Source organism: Ochotona curzoniae, unplaced genomic scaffold, assembly GCF_017591425.1.
Source record: "Ochotona curzoniae isolate NIBS_2020 unplaced genomic scaffold, NIBS_Ocur_1.0 contig_2318, whole genome shotgun sequence".
NCBI lineage: Eukaryota > Metazoa > Chordata > Mammalia > Lagomorpha > Ochotonidae > Ochotona > Ochotona curzoniae.
Window position 1 is genome coordinate 16,095,237 of NW_024465419.1, and position 27,324 is coordinate 16,122,560.

Genomic DNA, 27,324 nt, shown 5'->3' on the forward strand with positions numbered 1-27,324 from the left:
CAGAGATAATGTATAAATTTTTCCCCTGAACTGTAATCCTTCCTTAAACATACTTAATAATCTTTAGTTCAGTCTTTCCACATATTTGCAAAAATATTCTTGTAAAATATAAGCTGAGTTATCTTGAATGATTGGTTTAGATCATTTTGGTAGGTTCTTCTGTTATTTTCTGCTAATGCGCTCCCTTCACATTACTTAATAAGAATGTAAAAAAATTGGAAAGGCATTAATGAAACACTCAAAAGCTTTTTATGTATGATATCTGTCTAAGGGCTCATACTTTGTTTTGCAAAGCTGTTCTCACTTATAGATTTGCAGGTTTATAGCATTACAACTGATATTTAGCAAAATTAAAACACTTCTAAAACGATAAAGAACCTGCATGTTTCACCAGTGATTTCCTCTAGCTTGAACTCTGGGTAGATACCCTTGGAGTCATTCTCTTACTCATGTAACTAATTTGTTTCTCAGAATATAGTTTCTACTAATATTTATTTCCTGTGAATACTTATACTTTGTTTTAGATCTGGAGGAGGAAATTTGAATTTCTTTAATAAAATAGTCTTGTTTGATATTACCCCAGTAGTGGAATTCAGAGAGGAAAGATTCTGGCTGTTGAGAAGGCGGAACATTGTAGGCAAGACTAGCATATTTGATTATTTGTGGAAAAAGCAGGATCCGTGTAGTCCCTGGATCTTATGGCTGGCAACCCCTGATCTCTGTTGGTGCCCCATAGGGCACCATCTTGCACAGAGGGGCAAGAGCTCAGAGATCAGAAGGAGCGGAGGCAAACTGCACATGTGCTTAATCAGTAGGGCTCAGGTGCCATTTTCATCAGGCTAGGCACTGTTAGACTGAAGAGAGGGGAGCTGAGCTGTGCAAGAGCTAAGCGTGAAACAAAGTCACTTTCAGCTTAGAACATTGCACAGGCCCCTCAGAGAAAGCAGTTCCATCATGGCACTCTACAGACTCACCCAAAATAACTCCAGGTAGCTCTCAAATTTAATGGCTAGCACACGTCAACAAGATCAGCACCACTGACAACCCAGTTATTTAGGACAGCTGGCATTTTTCTAATCAGGGACACTAATGGAACATAAAAACCGACTAGTAGATCTGTAGATAATACATCTTAGAAACCTGCCCTAAGGAGAAGAATCTGCCAACCAGAATTGCAATGACAAAAGGTAAAAGAAGAACCAGAGGCACTATGAATGTTACTGAAGACACTCCAGCAAAAGAACGAAAGCTTCTACCACCCTCAGAGCTGACTGAGGAAGACATTGAGAAAATGGGGGACATAGAATTCAGAAAACTCAATATAAAGCTTTTGAATAACAATGAGAAGCACATAATACAAGAGTGCAAGGAATTTAAGAAATGTGTCACACAGGAGATGAATCAAATGAAAGCTGATATGTCAAATTAAGAATACAGTGGAGCAAATTAAAAGTACAGTAGACGGTCTCAAAAATAGAATGAATTAAGCAGAAGAAAAAATGTCAGAATTGGAAGGTATTTCCTGTCACCAGGGGGAAACAAACAAAAAGCTGGAAGCAGAACCAGGTCAAGCTAAAGAAAGTATCCAAGAATTAAAAGATATGATTTAAAGGCTCCATATAAAAGTTATGGGAGTTCCAGAAGGCACAGAAAGAGAATCTGGGATTAAAGGTGTATTCAATGAAATAATAAATTGAAACATCCCTAATGTCCAGAAAGAATTGGAAAACAATATACTGGAGAGGCACTGAACCCCCAACAGAGTTGATCAAAAGCGATTTTCACTGTGACACATGATAATCAAGCTCCCTTCGGTTGAACAAAAAGAAAAAAATCTGTAAGTGTGCATGTGAAAAAAAAAATCAAATGACCTGCAGAGGAATCCCAGGGAAACTCAGCTGACCGACCTCTCAGAAGAAACACTATAGGCCGGAAGAGACTGGAGTTACATATTCCAGATTCTAAAAGGGAAAATTTTTCAGCCCAGAATAATGTATCCAACAATGCTCTCCTTTGTCTTTGAAAATGAAATAAAATTCTTCCACAGTAAAGAAAAACTTCATGGATTTGCCTATTCTAAACCTGCCATTCAAATGATACTCAAAGAGGTTCTCGTGAAAGAGAAAAGGAATAGCAATTACCAAAACCAAAGGCAAATGTGGAGAACATCACACTAAAAGGCCAACAGAAGATTAAATCAAAGAACAACCCATTTCTAAAATAATAGAACCAAACTGCCACCTATCCATTATTAACATCTAATGTAAATGGATTAAACTCATCAATCAAATGCCATTGACTGGAGGACTGGATCAAAAAAGAAAACCCATCTATCTGTTGCTTACAGGAGACACATACAGATCAGAGGAAGCTGAAAGTGAAAGGATGGAAAAAGATATTCCAAGCTAATGGTAAGGAAAAATGTGTGGGTGTAGCCATTCTTATATGATATAGACTTTGATGTGAAAAACATTAAAAGCGATGAAGAAGGATACCATATAATAATCAAGGGATTCATTCAGCAAGAAGAGATCACCATAATAAATGTATATGCAACAATGCCAAGGCATCTAGCTTTATGAAACAAATATTAATGGATTTAATGGGAGAGATAGACTCCAATATAATAATAGCAGGGGTTTTAATACCCATTTAACAGAAACTCAGCAAAGAAACAACAGAACTCACTCAAACACTATAGCAAATGGACTTGATTGATAACTACCAAACCTTTCATCCTACAGAGAATACACTTTTTTTTTTCATCAGTACATGGAACCTTCTCCAGAATTGAGCATGTTATAGGCCACAAAACAAGCCTCAGCAAATTTTTTAAAAATAAGAATCATACCATGCATCTTTTCAGATCATCATGGAGTGAAACTAGAGACCAAGTCAAAACACCCTGGAAGACATGCAATCATATGGAGACTGAATAATATTCCTAAATGTGCAATAGGGTAGAGAAGAAATCAAAGGGAAAAATTAAAAATTGCTTGAAACAAATGGAGGCATCAAAACAACATAACAAAATTTTGGGGACACAATCAAGGCAGTATTAAGAGAAAAGTTCATCTTAATCAATGCTTATGTTAAGAAACTAGAAAAGCACCAAGTAAGTGAGCTAACTTTATAATTAAAGGAACTAGAAAAACAGTCACAAAGCAATCCCAAGATCAGTGGGAAAAAAGAAATAACCAAAATAGGGGAGGAAATAAACCAAATAGAGACGAAAAGAACAATACATATGATGAGTGAGCCAAAGAGCTAATTATTTGAGAAAATCAACAAAATAGACTCCCCACTGGACCAACTAATCAAAAAAGGAGGGAGGAGACGTGTCAATAGCATATAGCAAGAAAGGAAATATAACAACAGATACCTCGGAAATACAGAGAATCATCAGGAACTATTACAAGAAACTATATGCAAAAAAGTCAGAAGAACTAGAAGAGATGGATAGATTTTTGGACACATATAATCCACCAATTGAATCAAGAAGCAATTAATAATTAAAATAGACCTATAGCATGCACTGAGATTGAATCAGCAAGTAAAACCCTCCCGACCAATATAAGTCCTGCTCCAGATGGCTTCACTGCTGAATTCTACCAAATGTTTCAAGAGGAACTTACCCCAATCCTCCACAAGCTTTTCCAAAAAATAGAAGGTGAGGCAATCCTTCCATACTCTTTCTATGAAGTCAAATATCACCCTAATAATAAAGCCAGATAGAGAAACAACAGAGAAAGAGAATTACAGATCAGTATCTCTGATGAACATAGGTGCAGATATTCTCAATAAAATACTAGCCAACAAACCCTACAGTACATCAGGCAGATCATCCACCAGACCAGATGGGATTCATCCCAGGCATTCAGGGATGGTTCAACATTCGCAAATCAATTAATGTGATACACCACGTCTACAAATTGAAAAATAAAAAACATTTGATCATCTCAATAGATACAGAGAAGGCATTTGATAAAATCCAACACCACTTCATGATGAAAACCCTAAGCAAATAGGCATAGAAGGAACATTCCATAACATAATGAAAGCTATTTATGAAAAACCCAATGCCAGCATCATACTAAACGTGAAAAGATTGGAAGCTTTTCCACCCAAATCTGGAACTAGACAGGATGTTCATTGTCACTACCACTCTTCAATATAGTATTGGAAGTCCTTGTTAGAGATATCAGGCAAGAAAAAAGAATTAAAAGAATTCAAATTGGGAACGAGGAATTGAAATTATCTCTATTTGCAAATGACATGATTCTCTCCTTAGGAGAACCAAAAGACTCAGTCAAGAGACTATTGGAACTCACGAGAGACTTTAGCAAGATAGCAGGATACAACATTAATGAACACAAACCAATGGCACTAGTGCACACAAATAATTCCACTGCTGAGAAAGAAACTATAAGTATAGTTCCCTTTAAAATAGTGGAGCGGAATCTTAAATACCTAACAATTAAACTGAATATGTGGAAGACCTCTATGATGAAAACTATAAAACATTAATAAAAGAAATAGAAGACATTGAAAAATGGAGGAACTTACCATGTTCCTGAATTGGCAGGATCAACTTCATGAAAATGTCTATACTACCAAAAGCAATATACAGATTCAACACAATCCCAATCAAAATCCCAACAACATTCTTCTCAGAATTAGTGGTATTTAAAAATTTTCTTCTCTAAGTATTATATGGATAAATTATTCTGTTGAGAAACAAACATCCTTTAAGAGATAATATCTTCACTTTTATTATTTGTGGCATAAGGAATTCCATAGAGTTGTTTTTAGAACATGGATGATCTCTTTCATTACTCAATTCATTTTCATTTTTAGGTGAAACCGTTTAAAAATGTACAAGGAAAATTTAAATGCAGTAACCTAAAAATGTTAAACAATACTGTGTACATATCACCAGGCAACATTATAATTGCAGAAGGATTCCTTCCAGGCCCTAATATATATGTTAGTTTCAACAACATAGCAGAATGAAATCCCCAGCATTTGTAAAAGTTTTTCTCTGCTGTGTTTTTGGCTGGCTTGTTTTTTCTTATTATCAGCTTTGTTGATTCATTTGCGACTTTAGTTCTTCTTTTATTCATTTGTCACTTTGGATGGATTTCAATATCCTAGTTATACAACAGTTATTCCAGATTTACGTACATGCCATTTCACTCACCATCATCTGATAAATAAAACTTCTAATTAAATCCACAAATGACTGGGCCCTTGTATATGAATAGTAACAGAGAGGTTTAATGAACAGAATAATGACTTTGGAGTTAAAGAAGCAATAAAATTCTGGATATTTACTTCATACATGGATGTGTCCTCCCTTAACCATATTCTTGTTTCTGTACCTCTAAATCTGTAATTCAGAATGTTGGTATTTTTATTATTTGATTATTATATTGATCAAATAATATTATTTATGTGTGTAAATTGTCAAGCAGGAGATATTCAAATAATTTTTTACTTTTTGCCTTCTTTTTTTTCCAATTCTTTACATTGCGTTATGTGATACAGCTTTTTAGGTACTGGAATCCTCCCCCTCCTCCCCCAACTTTTGACTCCTAAAGGACAATTTTCAAGGCTGTGAATAAAAGTATAACTGTGGTCATTTAAGTTGGAATGAAATTGTGAGATGTAATCCAGTGTTTTCCTAAGAACTAGTAGCTTATTGTTTTTCTACTATAAAATTTTCCAGTGCCTATAATTTGAAAGGTGTTATGGTTGGATTCTGGGAAGAATGTAGGGATGAATAAGTTAGTCCTTCTACCGTCAGGGGAAACTGAGTCTAAAACAAGCCTGTTGAATGTATCGTGACAATGGGATGCTGTCTGCCATTGTTTGTACCGGCAATGTCAGGACATACTTAAATAGTAGAATGATAGACTTATGGCTGCTTATGAAGGACTAGACTATTGCAATAATGCGGGGGAAATGAATTGGGGGGAGGGAATATGGGGAGGGAGTAAAGGGAAATCATAGAGCTTATGGAATTTTGCTACAAGCTGACTTCTCTTCTCCCTCCTCTCACTGCTGTTCTCTCCGCTCCTCATCCCCCTATTCCCATCCCTTTCTCTCCTCTCTTCTGCCTTTGTGTTATGAAGGGAGAATCTTAGTTTGCTGATGTCATGGTCTTTGAATTTAAACATTAGACATCCTTATCAAAGTTTAAAACATATTTTTACAACCATAAAAGTGCTACTGACTTTGTAATTTTCCTTTTGATTTGGTTACTGAATAACCTAAAGCTGGTTTTTCAGTCTCTATAGCATTGACATTTGGTGCCGTGCTATTGTTTGTCTTGTGATACTATCTTCTGTCCTGTAAGTTTAGTACCATCTGTGGCCTCTGCCAACCATATGCCACTAGTATCCAACAGCCAAAAATATCCAGATATTGCCAAATATTACTCATGAGACAAAATTTCCCATTCTCAGCAGCCAACCCTCATCCCTGAGCTGTCCACTTGTTCTTGCTTCTTCCTTCTTTGACTTCTAAACCATTTGGGTCACAGCCAGCGTTTTATTTTTAAAGAATGAACTAAACTAGGGCAGAAAATATCAGAGGGGAGCACACGGAGTGAGGGTAATTGTTTTGTAAAACATCTTTGAAAAAGCGTGTGTCTTTATGCCATAGCTTCTAATATAAAATATACAATTGTTACCATGGATTGTGGTAAAAATCATTAAAACTATTGCCTTATGTTAGAATTTTGTAACTCTTTTGATGGCAGTGTTTTCTACCTTTCTTCTCTTCTGTGCGCTTTGAGACTGGTGGTAAAATGATAGTGTGTAACTGATATGTTTTAGATGCTATCATTTTTTTATGAGATGTATATGAATCTTACTGTGAAATAGTCATTTCATAGTCAGGTTTTTAGCCATTTGCCTTACTGCTCAAAATATATCTGATTTGAACTATTTTTAAGCCACAAAATTTGTCATAACCTGTCAAATTTGCCTAATCTGATTGATTTCTCTTTGTTGTTTATTTCACTGTAAAATTTCAAGTAGAGATTAAGCTTGCAAATAGCTGAACACATGTATGGTGATCTCCCAAACTACCATTGTGAAGTGGTTAATTTATTAGATTCTTCAAAAAGCACTACATATATTTTTTCCTTAGGTTAAGAGTTTGTGTGGAGGTGGGACATATTGAAGTTAAAAAAAAATCCTGTATTAGAAAAGACTGAATGAGCTCCAGATAAAATATCTGGATCATAAGTTTTAAAATAAGACTTAAAGATGTGGGTTTATTTGAATTTAGATATTAGTATTAGTAGTGAAGTATATTCCTCTATGTAATCTCAAGCTTCTGAAAGTCTTTAAATAATTTATATGTAAGTTTCTTAAAATCTTTGAGTAATTTATGCAAGAAATATATATCATATATATTATATATTATATGCTTGCAAGGAAAGACTGTTGATATGCGACCTGAAGAGAAACCAGAGTATAAGACTGTTGACATGAAAGACAATATATATTCGCAAAATTTTATGTAGTAGAAATAATTTATAGTGTTTAACACTAATTACACATATAAGGATTTCTAAACTACGTAGACAAAAAAGTTTTAAAGATAATTCTAATAATTATATTATTTAGAACAATTGTAAGACTTAACAAGTATTGTTTTAAGGTATATTTTGAATACAAGAACTACAATGAGAGAGAGTGTGTGCTCTTCCATCTGCTGGTTTGCAATAGATGGCCACAAAAACAAAAGCTAGGCTAGGAGCTTTGCGAAAAACATAGTTTGCAGGTGTTCAAATACTTGGACCATCTAATACTGCTATTCTCATGCCATTAGAAGGGAGCTGGATTGGAACTGGAGCAGCTAGGATTTGAACCCTAAAAGGGATGCTGATGTTTTAGCCAATTGTTGGCCACAATGCTGTCCTCAAACACTAAATTTTTAAAAAAGATTTATTTTATTTTTTATTGGAAAGTCAGAGTTACAGTGAGAAAGATCATGCATCTGCTGATTCACTCCCTAAGTGGCCCCAATGGCTGGAGCTGAGTCAATTTGAAGCCAGGAGCTTTTCTGGGTCTTCCATGCAGGTGCTGGGTCCCCCGGCTTTGAGCCGTCCTCTACTGCTTTCTCAGAAGCAGGGAGTTACTAAAGAAGTGTGGTGGCTGGGATGAACTGATGCCCAATGGGATCCAGTGCACAGAGGATTTTAACCACTAGGCTACTGCAGTAAGCCCAAAAAGTAAAATATTTTAAAGGGCAAAAATTACTGTGTACTTATAAATTCAGTTCTTGTATTGTTAAAATGAATTTTTTACAAAGATGTATTTATTTTTATTGCTAACTCAGATTTATGGAGAAAAGGAGAAAGATTGAAAGATCTTCCATCCATTGATTCCTGTGGGCAACAATGACTGGAGCTGAGCCCGTCCAAAGCCGGGAAACAGGAGCTTCTTCCAGGTCTCCTGTGCTGGTGCAGGGTCCCAAAGTTTTGCGCCATCCTCTACTGCTTTCCTAAATCACAATTAGGTAGCTGGACTGGAAGTAGAGCAGCTGGGATCCAAACCCGTGCCCATTTGGGATCCTGGTGGTTGCAAGGCAAGGACTTTAGCCACAGGGCTACTGTGCTCGGCCTAAAAAGTAAAAGTTTTTAAAAGTAAAGATTATTGCCTGTACTTATTCCCTGTATTGGTAAAATTATTTTTGCTAAATAATTTTTTAAATTGTAGGGTGATTTTTTAAATTTGACCCTTGAATAAAAGAAGTCAATCACATTAAAGTTATATTAATCTAATTGCTCTTTTGCTATGTTAGGCTGCATTATGAAATTTCTTCATAAAATTTTCTAAACTAAATATGTAGGTGAAAAATAAAGCCACAGATATGTATTTTAAATACACATTATTATCTACATAATTGTGCAGTATAAAGGCATCTGAAGTTGAAGCTAACTCAAAATAATTGGTAGAGTGAATCAATAGAAATCAATTTTTTGTTTCCTGATAAACTGCAGCATACAGAAATTGAAGATCATAATTCTTTCCCTTTGACCAAGCAGTTTATTAATTATGGATGAAATAGTATCGCAAACATTTGCTTGCATATGAAAGTACATTTTAAATTAGCTACCAAGAAGCGTCATCTAATATGTAAGAGTTATATCAGTGATTCAGATATTTGAGAGGGTGCTTAGTTATATGAAAATGGAAAACAATTTAATAAAGATTAGTTGAGATGTTTTTAAAATATAGAAAAGCTTAAAATGAAATGTCTATTATCCTGAATTAGAAATCTGTAAAATATGACTAGATTTTGATATTTATTTTAGCTCTAAATGTTTTAAGATGAACTTTGATGAAGATTAGTAAAATATGTAAATTTGTGGAGAATGTATTCTCACTATCTGGTAAGAGGGACATAAGAACTAAGGCCCTAGCAGTGTCCAAAATGCTGTGTATGAGAGGATGGTGTGGGGTATAGCAAAGTAGGACTTGGCCTGTATCCCAGGCACCCCATTTGGGTGCCAGTGTGAGTCTTGGCTGCTTCACTTCTGATCCAGCTCCCTGTTTATGCCTTGGAGGGCAGGGGAGGATGACTCAAGTCCTTGGGCCGTTGTATCCATGTGGGAGACTCCGAGGAGGTTCCTGGCTCCTGGCTGTGGATCGACTGAGCTCTGCCATCATTGTGGCCATTTGGGAATGAACTAGAGGATGGGAAATCTCTCTGACTTTCTTTGTCCCTCATTTCTTCTCCTCTCTCTGTAAGCCTGACTTTCAAATTAATAATAAATAAATCTGAAACACATGCTGTGTAGTTTAAAAACATTTGAGTTTAAAAAGCATTCAAGTTGTAAGCAAGTTGAATGTTATTTAGTATTTCAAGAAATGTGTAGTAGGTAACTTTCGTTCTTCTTTCCCCCTTTTTTCCCCTGTCTTCCTCTCCCTTCCTTCCCCTCCCCTTGCCTCCTCTCCATCTTCACTTCCCTTCTTTCATTCATTCAACTAAAATATATTTACTGCCAATAATCTATAGCACTAGATTATGAAACATAAATTAAGACAGGATTGTCTCTTGGCCTAGATTTTCAGCTTTATGCTATAGCATTAAACTCTTTGGGCTTTAAATGTACTGTATATATGGTAACTGAGTCATCCAAAAAAAATGTGTGTAGGGTAGGTTTTGTTTTTGTTCAACTGTGCTAGAAATGTTATGCAAGTGTAACGTTTCTGCAGCTTGTTTGGCAGCCAAAGGAGCTGATTCCCAACTCAGCCACATCATTTAGGATATATGATATGATTTTATTAGATGTAAGAAATAAGCCCATTTGTCAAGAAATAACAGTAGAAAAATGACTAAATAATACTGTTTACATCAGGGATTCATAAACTGTGGCTTATGGGCCTAACTCAGTCAGCTTCATCTTTTATTACTGAGCTATAACAAAGTCTTTTTTTAAATTCACAATTTAATGGTTAAGAATAGACCTAATTTTCATGACATGAAAATCATATGAATTTCAAATGTAATTATTTTGAAAGATTCATTTATTATACGTGTAAGTCAGAGTTACAGAGAGAGAAAGGAAGAGACAGGCGAGAGATCTTCCAATCTACTGGATCACTCCCTGAATGGTCACAATGGCCAGAGTTGGACAAATCCAAAGCTGGAAGCTAGGTGCCTATTCCAGGTCTTCCATCTTGGTGCAGGGGCCCAAGACTTGAGCCATCCTTTACTGCTTGCTTGCTCATAAATAAGGAGTTGGATCAAATGTGAAGCAGTATCCTTTAGAGTGATTCCAGCATTGCAGGCAGAGGATTAGCCTACTGCACCACTGTGCCAGCCCCCAATTTTACTATTTTTAAGCTGAGTTTTTATATATTGACCATATTCATTCATTTGTTGCCTATCACTGCTTTTCAGTAATTAATACACACAACCTGTGTGTGGCACTCACAATGCTTTGCACTGCTGCTGTTCCTACTACAAATTACTCTGTAACGTTTATTACTGCACAGAGTGATGAGTTCCATGGACACTGCTGTACTGTTATATTTTATTACCTGTAGATGTCAATGATGTTCTTCTAAATAAAAGATGAGGAAAATGCACAACATATCAAGGTTGTAAGGCATTGCTGAGTTCGGATCTACTTGTCAAATTCAGTGGCAGTGTGCTTATAAACAGTGGCACGCTACATGCGCACAATGCAAAATTAGGCAACCATCCAAGTATTATTAATTTAGAGGATGAAAAAGGTAGCAAAAATTTGACAATTCCATGTGGCAGAAGTAACCTTTTTGCTTTAAACTTTCACCTGGGATGGATTATCAATATTTTGTTTCTCTGGACTTAAACTGCCTGTGCTTTTCAGATTTTAAATGTCACGTGCTTTGCCGAAAGTACTCAATACATTTGGAGAAGATCTCGAATTATCTTTGAGAAATGACAGTTTCATGGTTAGGATTATTAGTGCTTGTGCTAAATATTACATTTTTGTCCTTCAGCCTTAGCATCATGAAATAGGTCCAGGATCGTGGCAGTAGGAGGAATAACTAGATCTAGTCTGCAACTCTTAGAAAGTTGTCTATCACTCTGTTCCACTTTCTTCTTTTTTTTTTATTAATTTTTTTTTTATTGTTGCTTACATTGTATTATGTAGTACAGTTTTATAGGCGCTGGGGATTCCCCCCACCCCTCCCATAACCCTCCCCCCATGGTGGATTCCTCCACCTTGTTGCATAACCATAGTTCAAGTTCAGTTGAGATTCATTGCTTGCAAACACATGCCTAGCATAAAGTTCAGCGTCTTATTGTCCAGATAAGTTCAGTGGCCTCTTGGGGAGACCTTCTATGGTCTGAAGATAGGTCTAACACTTTCTTCTTTGGCCTCATTTTCAGGCCAGCTTTGCCTCGTGTAGCATAAATAATTCTACTTGTTCAGGAAATCCCATAATTCTAACAAAATCTTTGGCGTCATATTCTCTGAACTGATACGAATAAGGTATGCATCCTGTGGCCAGGAGGACAGAATAGGCCAATTGTGGATTTGAAGATAAGATGGAGTTTACTTGGACCAAATACAGAGAGAAATGTAGGGAAGAACTGAATTTCCTAAAAGAGAGATCAGAGTTTGCAGGAAGGGCAAACAGATACTAGGCAGGTACAAGAAACACATATCTACTGCTGAAATGAGAATTTTGAAATATTTTGAAGACATCAAAGTAGAGATGCAAGGATCAGTCTGAAACAATACTCTCTGGAGATCTAAATTTGGGAGTCATAAAACAATGGGAATCAATTTATTCAGAATGAAAATGTAGAGAGATTAAAAATATGTTCAGAACTGATACTGAATGGACTTCAAGAAGTAGTGGTCAAATGAAGGACAAGGGACCTACAAAGGAACTTGAGAATTTGTAGGTAAGAGGTGTAATAAACATTGGCAGTGAGCAGTAATATTTATAAGTGAAATATAGTAACATTGTAGTTTATGGTGAAAATGTAGTAATTTCTTTTTTTAAATAGAATTGAATTAAATTCTGTATTTTAAATAGAATTAAATACATTTGGATTCCCCCAAAATGTGGTAATTTCAGTGTAGAAAAGTTGATACTGGATTTGGTAGTATGGTGGTGACCTTGAGAGGAGTTTGATTTTGCTTGGTGATCAGGATGGGTGCAGGCCAAATGGAATGTATGAATGAATGTGATTCAAGGAATGAAGATGACTCATTTAAACTGCATTGGATTGTCTGGGATCCGTGGGGAGGGGGAAAGCAAACCAAGGAGGATTTACTTAGAGGCTTTAAAAAAAAAACAAAAACACTGTTTCAGGATCAACTAAAGGGAGTCTGATACAGTAAAGTTCAAGCATGGACCCTTGTGTGATACCAATGTTGCTTATTTTGACAGAGAATGTAATGAAATATAACGGCTTCATTATTTAGAGTTATAAATTGCAGCTGATATTTTTGTCTAGATCCTCAGAATATATCAACGAGTGAAATGAACTGTGGAAAAACAAACAAAAGGATCCCAGAAAACAGGAATTTTAGTGATTGTTCAAGATGCTAAGAGTACGTTAGATTATATGAAAGATTAAGGAAATACAAAATAAATTAAGGAGAATAATTGAAGGATGTTAAGCTTCTGGTTAAAGAATGAATATGTCAGAATGAAATACTTTTCATCTTAAATCAAAGGCAATGTTGATACCGTTGTGTCTTACAGAACAGCACATCTGTTAAAAATGTGTGTGTGTGCATGCAGAATCACCAGATGGAGCTTCAAATAATGTTCTGACAGATGATTCTTCAAGTCACTGTATTTCAGTACATCTTATTCTGTATATATTTAGAATTTCTCAAAGAAAAATCTGGTGCTAGAATCCTATGTTATAAAGATACATGCCTCAGTGTTTGCATGTGTTTTTCTTTAAGCCCGGAAGGTTTTTTTTATTGCTCCTTCATTTTTAAAGCTTGCTCATTTTTTTTTTTTTCCTTTCGGCACCTTTACGTGTTATTCCACTTAATATGTGGGTGGTGGGTGTTTCCATTTTTCTGTAGACAGATCAACTGTTGGTATTTTTATTTCCTTTTACACTGTGAATCTTATCTCTAACTGTTTTCAACACTTTGTCTTTGGATTTCTGTAGTTTAACCATGAAGTGTCTAGGTGTTGATTTTTTATGTGTATCACACTTTAGGATTAGTAAGCTCCTTGGGTCTTATTTTCCTTAAATTAGGGAAATTCCTTCTAATTTCTTCAATTGCTTTTTTCTGTCTCTTTTTCTTCCAGGTATCTCATTTTACATGTGTTCATATATTTGATATTTTCCTGAGGTTCTATTCTCTTTTCTTGTTTTTTTTTCTCTCAGTTCACTTTCATTAGATTGTACACTTTAAAAAAATCTGCTTTTTAAAATTTGCTATTGAGTTCTTTCTGTCAATGTTTTTCAATATGAGAATTTTTGACATGTTTGGTAGTGTTCAGGAGTGAAGCTATCTGGTCCTGGAATTTTCTTTGTTGGGAAGGACTTAATTACTGATTAAATCTTCATCCTGGATATAGGTCTATTTAAGTTTTGTTATTACCTCCTGATTCAGTTTTTGTAAATTGTTTGTGTTTAGAATTCTTTCCGTTTCTAATACATCTTCTGATTTGTTGCCTGTAATGGTTCCTGATTATTCTATGCATATCTGTGGCATTCATTGTTGTATTGCGTTTTAGGTTTCAAAATTTATCGATTCACGTCTTCTCCAGCTTTTTTTCTTTCTTTTCTTTTTTGAATGAGTTGGGCTAGTGGTATATCTGGGAGATTTTTTTTTTCTTTGAATAACCAGCTTTTCATTTCCTTGATCTTATGCATTGTTCTTTTGGTCCCTACTTGGTTTATTTCCTCCCTTATTTAGATTTTTTCTTTTTTGTGCTAATGAGATTATCTTGCTGTTGTTTTTCTTGCTTCTTCAGATATGCAGTTATCTACTTTACCTGATTCCTTTCTAATTTCTTAATGTAGACAATGATTACAACCAACTTTCCTCTTAGCATTGCCTTGGTTGTGTTCCATAAGTTTTGATATAGTGTATTGATACCTTTGGTTGTTTCAAGGTATTTTTATTTCTTGCTTAACCCCACTGTTTATTTTCCAAGTATTCAGTTTCCAAGTATTTGCATATTTTCTGGATTATTATGACTTAATGGTTTTACTCCACGATTATCTGAGAAGATGCATAGGATGATTTTGATTTTTAAAAATTTTTCTGGAGCTTGTAATGTGATTAACCACGGAGAAGGTTCTATGTCTTGATGAAAAAAAAAGTATATTTTACGTCTGTAAATCAGAAATTTTGTAGATATCAGATAAGTCTGTTCTATTGTCTGGGTGAGCTCTGTTATTTCTTTACTGAGATTCTATTTTGTTGATCTGCCCATTGACGTTGGTAGGGGTGTTAAGGCATACCACTATTAATGTTATTAGAGTATGTATCGCTCTTTAAATCTGTTAGTACTTGTTTCACTTAGCTAAGTACCATAGAATTTGGTGTATGTACATTTATAGTTGTTTCCTCATTCTTTATTCATTATGGCATCCTTCTTCATCTCTTTTAATGTTTTCCACATTGAAAGCTATATTATCTGAAATTTGAATACACCAGCTCATGTTTTGCTTTCCATTAGGCAGATCATTCACTGTCGTCAGGTAGGATTTATTGCTGGCATGCAGGGTTGTTAACATGTGCGAAGCAACCAATGTGATGCACCACATCAATAAAATGAACAAAAACCATATGATTTTCTCAATAGATGCAGAGAAGGCATTTAATAAAATCCAACACCATTTTATGCTAAAAACCCTGAACAAGATAGGGATAGAAGGAACATTCTACAAAATAATCAATGCAATATGTGAAAAATCCAATGCCAGCATCATAATCAATGGGGAAAGATTGGAAGCGTTCCTTCTAATATCTGGAATTAGACAGTGAAGTCCACTTTCACCATTGTTATTTGACATCGTATTGGAAGTCCTCACTAGAGATATCAGGAAATAAAAGGAAATTGAAGAAATTCAAATTGGAAATGAGGAAATAAAGTTATCCCTGTTTGCAAATGACTTGATCCTGTACAAAAATTCTATAGCAAAACAAACAAACAAACAAACCTAAATAAGGAAAGAATTGGAACTCGTAAGAGAGTTTGGCATGTAGCAGGGTACAAAATTCAATGAACATAAACTGATGACCCAAGTATACACAAATAACTCCATGGCTGAGAAAGAACTTGTAAGAACAGTCCCCATTAAAAATAGTGAAAAATAAGCTTAAATACCTTGGAATAAACCTAACCAAGAAGTAGAAGACCTCTCTGAGAGGAAGACATTAAAAGAGCTGGCTAACTTGAACATTTTCCTGGATTGGTAAGGTTGACATAATCAAAATGTCCGTATTACAGAATATCATATACAAATTGAATGCAATCCCAATGAAAATCCTAACATCATTTATCTTACACCTGGAAAAAATGATACAAAATTCATCAGGAAGCGCAAGAGACCATGAATAGCCAAAATTTTACTTAAGAATAAAAAGAAAACTGTAGGAATCACAATTCCAGATCTGAAGACACACAGCAGGACATTGGTCATCAAAACCATCTGGTACTGGTATAGAAACAGACATCACTGCAACAGAATAGAAACCCTAGAAATGTGCCCATACATGTATAGCCAACTAATGTTCGATATGAAAACTGAGATTAATCTAGGGGAAAAGGTTACTTTCTTAAATAAATATTGTTGGGACAATTTGTATATTAGCTTGCACTTGTAGGAAATAAGATCTCCACCTTTTACCTTATATAGTAATCAGCTCTAAATGAATCAAGGACCTAAATCTGCACCCAGAAACCATCAAACTATTAGAGGAAAATATAGAAAACACTCTGAAAGATACAGACATGGACAAAGACTTCCTAGAAAAGTCACCAAAAGCACAGGTTACCAAAGCCAAAACAAAAGGAGCTATATTAAACTGAAAAGCTTCTGTATAACAAAGGCAACAATCAACAAAGCAAAGAGGCAACCACAGGAATGGGGAAAAAAATCTTTGCAGACTGTACAAAAAACAGTTGGCTAATATTCAGGATTTATAAAGAACTTCAGAAATTCACCAACAACAGAACAAACGACTCTGTGAAGAAATGAGCAAAGGAAATTAACAGACATTTTTTCAAAAGAGTAAATTCAAATGGTGAATAATCTTTTTTTAATTTTTAATTTAAATTTTTTAAATTTTTTAAATGGTGAGTAATCTTATGAAAAAAAAAAAAGCTCAGGTTCCCTAGGTATTGGGGAATACAAATGAACAATATTGAGGTTCCACCTAACCAGTGAGAATGGTCTACATTTGGAAATCTACTAATAACACCTGCTTTTGAGGAATGTGGGGAAAAGATACCCTTCTCCACTGTTGGTGAGAGTGTAGACTAGTGCAACCACTATGGAAGTTAGTATGGAGAAGGTTCAGACAAATAAAAATTGATCTGCTATCTGCCCCAGGGATTAAACTCCTGGGAATAGATCCAAAGGAAATGAAATCTGCATTTCAGATTGAAATGAAATCTGTACCCTTATATTTATAGCAGAACAATCCAAAAGAGTAAAGACATGGAAACAACCTAAATGGCTGTAAAAATGAATGGATAAAGAAACTGAGGTACATCTACTCCATGGAATACTACTCAGCCATTAAAAAATGAAATTCTATCATTTGCAAAATGGTTCTATGTGGGAACATTATGCTTGCTGAAATAAGCCCTTTGCAAAAGGACAAATGTTATATGTTTTCCCTAATATAAGGCCACCTTCATGCAAAGTACAAATCAGGTAGATATGTATTTAGATGATTTGTACATATATTTTCATGGATGAATAGTATAGTGGAGACTAACATCCTGGGAAGTAAATCATAGTACAGTATGTATGTCTACTGTCAAATAAAAGGAGGACTCCCAATGAATCATTTAAATATACCTTAACAATACTGTACCAGATTTTCTACTATTCTATGTACCTAAACTGCCTTGATACACTTAAGTAGCATAATGTTAAACTTGCACTTGTTACTGAAGGACTATATTATTATAATAATATGGGGAAAATTGGTGGGGGGTGGAATTTTGGGATAAACGAAAGGGAGGAGGAGGGGGAAATCCCTACACTCAGAAAAACACATCTTGGAAAAAAGTAACAATGATAATAAATGAGTAACTTAAAGTCTTAAAAATAAATAGCAATCATGTAATCAATTTTTGGTTCTTTGTACAGATTTTGTTATTGATACCCCCTAATAATTGTTATTGCCATATCTTCTTGTAACTTTGATGGTTTATTTTATTAAAATATATATCTATAATAGCTGCTTTAAATATTTTCCTGTTGAATTTTATGTTCTAATCTGAGATAGAGTCTTAGTTTGGGCAGCCATAGCAACTTTCTGTAGACTGTGATGCTTAAACAGCAGACCTTTGTTCCACAATTCTGGAGGCTGAGCATGCTGATGTAGGTTCTGACAGATTGGTATGTGCGGAGGGTCCCATTACCAATTTTCAGACAGCTACTTTTGTTGTATATCCTCACATGATAAAGAGTTACCACTTTTGTTTCTGATGTTGGAAACAATTTCATCATATGGACTCCACTTTCATGACCCCTGAAGACCTCGTTCATGGAGGATAGGGGTTTCAACAAATGAATTTATTCTGTAGCAATTAGTTTCTTTGTCTGCTTTGCCCTTTCTGATTATCAAAGTGATCCCCTGTTGCTTAGTATGCCTCATTATCTTTAATGGAAGACTGGTTATTTTAGATTTGGGTAGTTTAACTAATATGACTGACTTGTTTTTCTGAATATACCTTTTGCTGCTTCTCTTTCAGCAGCTCATTAGGACTTAAAAAGTGGAATCTGTCCAGCCTTGTGATAAGCATGTGGTAATGATTTCTCTGCTCAGTGTTTTGTATATGTAAACCTTTCTGTCGGTTGCTTCTGTGACTAATACAATCTGGTTATTAGCTAAAGATGTGAGCAGACGTTCTGCTCAAGTATCTTGAATATGCAAAGCTTCTATTCTCTACCAGTTCATCTGTGTGTCGTGTAGAGGCAAAATTAGCTAGCTCTTAAATTTCTTTTGGGTTTTGCATTCATTCTACCAAACTCTCTTGAGATTTCCCTTGTACATGGTTTGATTCCTGGCAGTTAATATGTATGAAGGGTTTAATCTAGCTTTTCTGAGTGGCTCTTGTATTAAGGTCTTCCTGTCAAATCTATTGTTCTTTCTTTCTTTGACTACAATCTTAGCCTGGCAAACACGCAGTTTTTCTTGATTTCTTACTAAGTTTGTCTTTTAGCTAACAAAACCATGGATTTTGCACACCAAGTCTATTGATCCTTTTTATGAATCCTGTCCTGTTCACATGTGGGTTATAAGTGCAAGCCCAGGTGAGAAGGTAACAAGCTCACTGTTATTATTCGTTGAAATTCTAGAAGATTTTTACAATTTGGTGGTTGCCTTTGCAATTTTTGTCTTTTATAAATTTTTTAATATTTAACTTATGTTTGTTTTTTTACTTTTTGTGTGAAGAAACTATATTTGACATTACTGAGAAGTTTCTCTTTCTCATTATTTTGAGTCTAAAATTCAGGGAAGGTTCAGCAGAGTAGCTTTTGTTCTTCATATGGTGTTTTTGAGGCTATTTGATGGAATTTTGCTGGTGATGTGGGATGCTCCCAAGGTTTCAGGAGGATTTTTCTTGTCCATCTGTCATCTTGGCAGGGATGCAGAGAGGGCTGGTCACTTTGGATTTTGGCTCAATAAAGCTTCTTTAGCCTCTATATTATATTTATTTCTAGTTAGTAGAACGGTTCATGAGGCGGTCCAGAGCTAAGAAACAAGAATTCCCAGATAATACTGATTTTGACCTGGCTTTGATGTTATACAGCATTATTTTTACCGTATACAATTGGTTATAAATCACTATGCATACAGAGGTGAATTCTGCAGAGCAAATTGGATGCTGAGAGATATGTTTCACTCAGGGACCAAGCATATTGTCGTGATTGGTTCATTCCTAGTCATTTTCTTTCAGATATTTTCTCTTTTCTACTTTTGTGTATTTGTTTGCTTATTTATTCCTTTTTATTTATTCATTTATTGAATAGCAAAGAGTTAGAGGAGAAAGGGAGATAGTGAAATCTTTATTTCTTTAATGCCTTCAACAGCCTAGCCAAAGCCGTGAAGCAGTGAATTTTTCCAGATCTCTCAAATGGGTGGAAGGGACCCGAGAACTCAGTCATCACCTGCTGCCTCCATCATCTAGTTAGTCAGAAACTGACTTAGAAGTCGAGGCAGGACTCAACTCTAGGCACTCCAGTGTGAGATGTGAACATCCTCTGATATTACTTAACCTGCTACTTGATAGCACTGACCCTGCACTAGACATTCTTCTCCTCAATCTCTCAGGCTTTTTTTCTTTCCTCTTGTAGGATCCTGAACAGTTAGCCAAGTCATTTGTCCCTTACCATATGGGCCTTTCATTTCTTTTCATAGTGGGTGAACAGGTATGCTGTGTAAAGCCCTGCCAAATTTTTATTATTGTCTTTCAGGGTCATCCTGAAGAGTACTCTAGTATAACAGCAATCTACTTTTGTCTTTTATGTACTTACTGAATGGATCAATTCGTGAATTAGGCATGACCTTTTCAAGTTTTTAGAATTCCTACGTGGATATAAAAATAGCTGAAATAAAGATGCCAGTGAAAGCATGATAGGTGGTATGAAAGTCTGTATCGAATGTAATGCAGTTTACTTGTGCTTTCTGGCTCCACTTAGATTCAGATATGGATGCATCCCTTCTATTTCATTGGATTAGTATTGACTCATCCAATCTTTCAATTTGCTGAATTTTGACCAGAGATTATTATGGGCGTATCTGGCTGTTTGGACAATGATGACTCTGTCTTTGTCAGGCTTAATGGCATGCCAAGAACTGTTTTCAAGTAGTGTGTAAGTCTCTCCTTCAGATCATGATTGTGATCTAGAAACCTTGGAGTGTACATTGTGATTTGCTTCCAAGGATTATATCAGTATGATTTTCCATACAATGCCATTATATTTTCCGTTTTTTAAGTCATATTGTGACAGAGGACAGAAAAGTTAAACCTCCAAAGATTGTTATTGCACACACATAATAGACACACTAATGACATTAGTTTGATATTTGTTTATTTCAGGTGTTTGTGAGCAGTTCTTGTTAGGAGTGGAAAAAAAATCACATTTGCTCTTTGAATGCTTGTGTATCATGTTCTTGAGACCATATTTAGTTATTTGGAAGGATAGCACATCAGCATGGTATATATTCTACTGTATAGTAAGAGGCTAACTTCGTTGAGTGTATGCCACTGTAAATTTTAGAATGCATTAATGAATATTTTTCAGAGGGCACTTTGGTAAATTAAAAGGGGAGTATGACATGGGCCGTCATTTTTGCATCTTTTATTTCTTTGGTAAAGAGTATTTTCACTTGAGTTTTCCTTGTGGTTTTTCTTTACCTCAAAAATCCAAGACAGCAATTTAGGGGTTAATACAAATACCAAATATTTGCATTTGGAGACTGTTGTGATTTCCATTTGGTGGGATCCGTGGAGTCATTGAGCTCACTGTGAACCAAACCCGGGTCAGGACTCTATTATTTAGTCTGTGTTACCCTCAATTTGAAGGGGTGGAAGGGACTTGGATGACTCTAGATTCATGATTTAGCTTCATCTAGATCCAGCTTATCCATAATCCTGAAAAAGTGTTGTTTGTGCCTTATCCTCTTTCCTGTGTCTTCTGATTCCTGAGAAACCACCTGTGTTTAATTGCTGTAATATTAGCATTCCTCCTCCTGGAAACCTAGTCTCTGTTTTAATCAGGAGACTGAGCAAGAAGTGTTGCATGTCTATGTATATGGCTTCCCTTAGTCTCCTGAAAATCCTAGTATTTTGTTTTTATTGTACACGAGGTGGGTACATTCATTGTTTGCCCATTTGTCTTACCCCTTGGCATGAAGATCTTAGTGAGCTTCTCCATAACTGTGTGAATCAAGCTCTTGTGACGTACCACGCCTACTTTGACACTCATAATGATGCTGGTATTCACCACATATTTAACTGCTATCATCTATCCTCTATTTTGGGGTCCCATTGCTACTAGGGAGCTCTGAGGTATAGGAGCAGCTCTTGTTCTTCGCCTTATCTTTTAGAGGAAACTTTAGTCCACTCTATCTATCTATCTGTGTATCTATCTATCTATCTATCTATCTATCATCTTTGTTAAATTATGTGTGTATGTTAAAATCTGAAAGGAAAATAAAATGAAAACTTTACATATTAATACCATAGTTCACAGGAAAACCTAATGTAGAATGTCATTAGTGTGTCTATTATGTGTGTGCAATAACAATCTTTAAACAGCACTCTTGATTAAATCACCTTCCTGTATTCCCTTTTTTAAAAACCAAGTTTCCCTCTGTGTACTCTCAGCATTCATGTGAAATTATACTGTCAGTATAATTTATGCACTCTATACATTGAGTAAGTTATATTTAGTGCTTAAAGTTTCTTAAAAAACTTACGCCATGATGCTATTTCCCTATTACATTTTCATAACAACTTTACCAAATTTATAGGGTGTTATATTTTTTATGACCTATACTTCATTTTCCTTTATGTTTGTGTCAAAATTCAGGTAAAATTAAACAAGTTGTTTGCTCTCCTCTTTTAATATGTGTGACTTGCCCACATTACATAACACTTAAAAATATCTTTTATTTGATTTTTAGAATTTGTTTACATAGTTAGAGGAATGCATGCCCATGTGGTCCTCTAATTATGGTGGGGAGTGTCAAGGTATAGAAGATAGGTGAGACAAATGTTTCTTTTTTCTTTTTTTTAATTCTCTTTCTATTTTTTTTTCCATCTGTGTTAAGGAAGGCGAGATGGCCACTCCTTTCTGTCAAACTACATCAGCATTGGGGGATGGGGGACAGTTATTTCATGATGCTTTAGAGACCCGGATGGGGAAAGAGTGTTCCTAGGGTGTTAGCTGAGCAGTTTTGATAGTTCTGAGACATCATTGGTTTCACTGTACCAGGTCTGAGAAAATCTTTCCCAGATGCATGGGCTGACCAAGTCCTTGTTAGTGCATCTACAGGCCCAGATCATGCTGCATAGCTTGGCCCCAGGAGAGTGGTCCAACCTGTTCTGCTTTCTGTCCTTTGACGAGGCACTTGATATCCTCTGTTGGCTTAGATGAGCTGACTGTCATGTCCCCATGTGCATCTGGGCATGCTGTCCACTGCACAGGCAAGAGCAACCGAGAAGGCTCAGACCTGATACATGCACTCCAGAGTCAGACCACATTTATTGTGATTTTCCCTGTGGCTGGGGTTTGAGTCCAGCAACCTAGTTGGACAGTCCCCCAAGAAACCTTGCTTGAATTGAACTCAGGATTGACTCTTGAGTATGCCAGCTAGTTTAGGGTCAGATTCAACCCATCATCTACACCAGTCAACACACGTACCTGTGGATTCAGCTGTCCATTCATTTCTGTCCCTAGCCTTAACTCCCATGCAAACTGACAGGTGCTGTGGCCTAGGCCTGCCCGGCCCACTACAGGCCCAGTCTTCACCTTTGCTAGCAGGTGCCACGCTCTACTTGGGATGACCCCTAATAACTCCCACCAGGTCAGCCACCAGTCCCAGTTTTTGCATGTGCCAGCCTGTGATGTGCTCCAGTCCAGTTTATTCCACATCCCATTTGGCTGTTGTGCATACCCATGGGTGCTACAGCTTAGCTCAGCCTGACCCACCCCCAGACCCAGCTGACACATATGATGAGGTGTACTGAGGCCCTGATTAGCCTGGTCTGCCCCCAGTCTTGGCTCTCATGTTCACCAGTGAGAGTAGCAGCCCAGTACAGGAGTGCCTGCAGTTCTCCCAGCAGACCTCCCACTCAGCCTCGATCTTGTACCTGTCAGGGTTTACTGTGGTATGACCTGAGATGACTCATATCCAGCCCCAGCATTTGCCAGGGGGTGCTTCAGCCTAATCTGACTGGCTTACATACATTCTGGCTTTCTGTCATGCTAGCAGGTGTGGCAGTCTGGCCCAGCCTGCCCTACCCCCAGACCCATCACACATCCTGGCTGACAGGTGTGGCAGCCCAGCCCAGATTAGCCTGTTCCCAGTTTCAGCTCTTACACTCATGAGTAGAAGCAGCAGCCTAGCATGGGAGTCCCCAAAATTCCCCTGCCAGGCCCATTGCTAGCCCCAGGTATTGTACTGGGTGCTACAGCCCAATTTGAGAGGGCCTGCCAGTGAGTGCAGCAGCCTAGCTCAACCTGGCCTACCTCCAGACATTGTGTGACCTGGCGGGTGTGGCATTGCAACCTGGCTTGGCTTGTACCCCATCCTGGCTCTCTGTCATGCCAGTTTGGGCTAGCCTAGCCTGGCCTGTCACCAGATTGAACCCACACATATGCCAGTTGGCACTGCAGCCCAGCTTGGCTTGGCCTGACCTGCCCCCAACCCCAGCTCTTGTACTCACCAGTAGGATCTGTACCTAGCAGGGGAATTCCCCAAGTTTCCCTACTTGCCCTTTCCCAACCCCAGATTTTGGGTGTGCCACTGGGTCCTGTTGCTCAGCCTGACGTGGATGGTCCCAGTCCTGGCACTCATTGATAGATACTGTGGCCTAGCATGACTGGCCTGCAAACATTCCAACTCTAGGTGCTACAGTCTAGCCCATCCTGGCCCACTGTCAGACCTGGCTCTCATTTGACCCAGCAGGTGTATATGACTTTTGAAGATATTTGCAATTTGGAGACAAATAGTGTAACATAAGCAGTGATTCTTTTAGGAAATGGCAAGGTAAACATTTAATAGCACTTGATAGATTAATATTCAACTTCATTTTCAAAGTTTTAATTATTTAGTTGAAAAGCAGAAATACAGAGAAGGAAATCTCTGATCTTCTGATTTACTCCCTATACGCCAAAAGCAGTCAGAGCTGGGCCATGCTGATGCCAGGATCTGGGAATTCAATGAAGGTCTTCCTGTGGTGGCAGGGACCAGACTACTTCATTAGTCACTGGCTTCTTAGGTGTGCCCTAGGATCCTGGAATGGAACTTGAAGCTGTGACTAAAATCCAAGCTGCATCTGAACTGTTACGCTAAGTGCCTGCCACAGTATTTCACTTCATGATGAAATTCTCTGCAGGCAGTGTAAATTATTTCTTAGCACAATATGAAGAAAAAATTAAAAGAATATATCAAAGAATAGGAAGTTGTCTCCATTTTGTTATATGCAGCGTTATTTTATACAAAGGAGGGATTTAGCTAGATTAGGGAATGGCCATTAGCCCAAATTATGTTTTCAAATAAATCTTTTCATCTTTAAACCATAAATTAAAAAATACTTTCATTTAAATATTTATTAACAAATATGTGAATAATATAGTCTTTTGCTTTTCTGAACAAAATTTTCCCCATTTCTTCTTAATTGATAACAGCACAAAAGATGGATTGTAATGATGGTATTATCAAGCCAACATAATAAAACACATTTATTGGAGGTAAAAAAAGTGTACTATCTTTAAATAAAGCAACCTATGTTTCAAATTACAGACCTGACAATAATAGTCAAATATAGATTCAATATTGAAAACATTACTTAATTTTATCTCATAATTGATGTTTCTATATTTTCAAACTGAATTATCTAAGTGAAATGGTAACTAAAAAAAATGAAACATGAGTAAATAGTGTTCACCTAACTTTTTCCTTGTAATTTAACTTGCTTTGGTCTTGTGCCTATTTAAGCATGAGTAAGGTGCGTTTATAATTAGTAATCCAATTACTTTTATATGAATTTTGAAAAATGTTTGAAAGAGTTCTTGCCATTGAACCACTTCTTTTAGTTGCATATGAATGTGTTCAGTATTTGAAGTTCTCATTCCTTTTACTGCCTGCTTTGTATCTTTGTCTGGAGTATGTCCCTTTTGCTATTTTGTATCTCTTTGCCTCTCATCCTGCCCTCTTCTCTCTCTTTTACTTCTCTATTAACTGTCCCTACTTAATGCACTGATCATGTTTGTGTACTTCCATGTAAATATGCTATTCAAGTATGCTGGTAAGTCATGCTTTGTCTTGTTTATATCCAGCATCGATTTGAAATCCAAATCATTTTATTTAAACAACACACTGAGGGAAAAGAAATATTAAGTAAACGCAGGAATGATAGTTTATTAGAAAGAGCTAGTTAGGTATTTTAGGTTTAATATTTGGCTATCTTAGAGCTATAAAAAGATTATGCAAACCTGGAAGAGATTCTTGTCTCCTGGCTTTGGATCAGCTCAGCTCTGCCCATTGTGGCTGTTTGGGGGAGTGAACCAGTGGATGGAAGGTCTTTATTTTTCCTTTTCCTTTTCTCTGTATATCTGCATTTCCAAAAAAATAAATAAATCCTTTTCAAAATATAATGTTATAGATTGCCAAATGTCCCTTTCCCTCCATAGGGATTCTATTTTAAGAGTTTACTTATGAAATTGATAGTGCATGAATTTAAGTTTTAAATGTGACTTTCTACATGATGAAAGATATTGGTGTGTAACTTGATTTTATCATTTTAATTTTACTAAGTAGTTAATTAGAAGTATATAGTGTAACCTTGTTATGTTTGAATTTATATTTTACTTCAGGCAATAGCCTTGACTTAGGCAATGGAAGATTTTTAAGATTTTCGAGAAATAGGAGTATAACATAACTATAGACAGAAATATGCAAATAAAACAATCAAAAATAGCTCTTAGAGGCCATTACAATTCACTTTTTGTCATATTTCAAAAAAGTCATAATTTAAAAATTTGTATTTAACAGTTATTACTATTTTTGTATGGAAGATTATTGATCTTAACTCTACTTATAATTTCCAATAATTAAAAGATGTAAAAATATGATTTTGAAAATATCAAATGAGTGATACCCAAGAAATACCTGGGAAACATTAGTTAGATGGAGAGAAAGGAGTTTGGATGTAACCCTTAATGTAAGAAGTAATTAAATAGGAATAACTGTTAAGTATGTTAGATATAACAAGATTTCTACAAGAATCTAATTTAACGATAAAACATAGAGATGGTTTATAGCAGAGTTTGCTTAATCCTTACTTAAACGCGGTATTATTATGCCAGTGCTTTCTGTGGAGCCATGCTTTAACATTCTTGTTACAAATTTAATCCAGTGGTGTAAAGCAAAAGCTTGCCAGGTACAAGATGGATACAGCATGATGATTGTTCATCAGATAACTGCAAACAAAAGCAATACCACAGGATACATGTGGAAATTGTTGCTAAGGAGATATATGTATTTCACAGAACATAGACAATTCCTGAATACCTGGGGAGGACATTACAGAAGAAGGTGTTATGTGCAGTGCGTTGAAATTTGAATAGAATTTCCTAAAAGTACAAACCAAATTTGGAATGAAAATAAGCAGTCATTCTACACAGTGGACTAGCAGTATGTCAATTGAAACAACCTTTTTCCTCTTTTTTTTTTAAAGGCTTATTTATTTACTTGTTTGAAAGGCACAGTGACTGGAAGAGGGAGAGATTTCCCATCTGTTGTTTTACTCCCCAAATTTCACAACAGCAGCCCAGAACTTCATTCAGGTATCCCTTCTGGATAGCAGGAAATGAAAATGGGATAGCCATTTGCTGAGCTAGAAC

At 36.2% G+C, this 27,324-nt stretch overlaps 1 protein-coding gene across 4 annotated transcripts in view; it reads left to right on the top strand.

Annotated features, from left to right (window-relative positions):
* LOC121151335 (regulating synaptic membrane exocytosis protein 2-like) overlaps positions 1 to 27,324 on the top strand; it is a 351,958-nt gene that overhangs the window by 198,236 nt on the left and 126,398 nt on the right. The gene's annotated exons all lie outside the window — the stretch shown is intronic.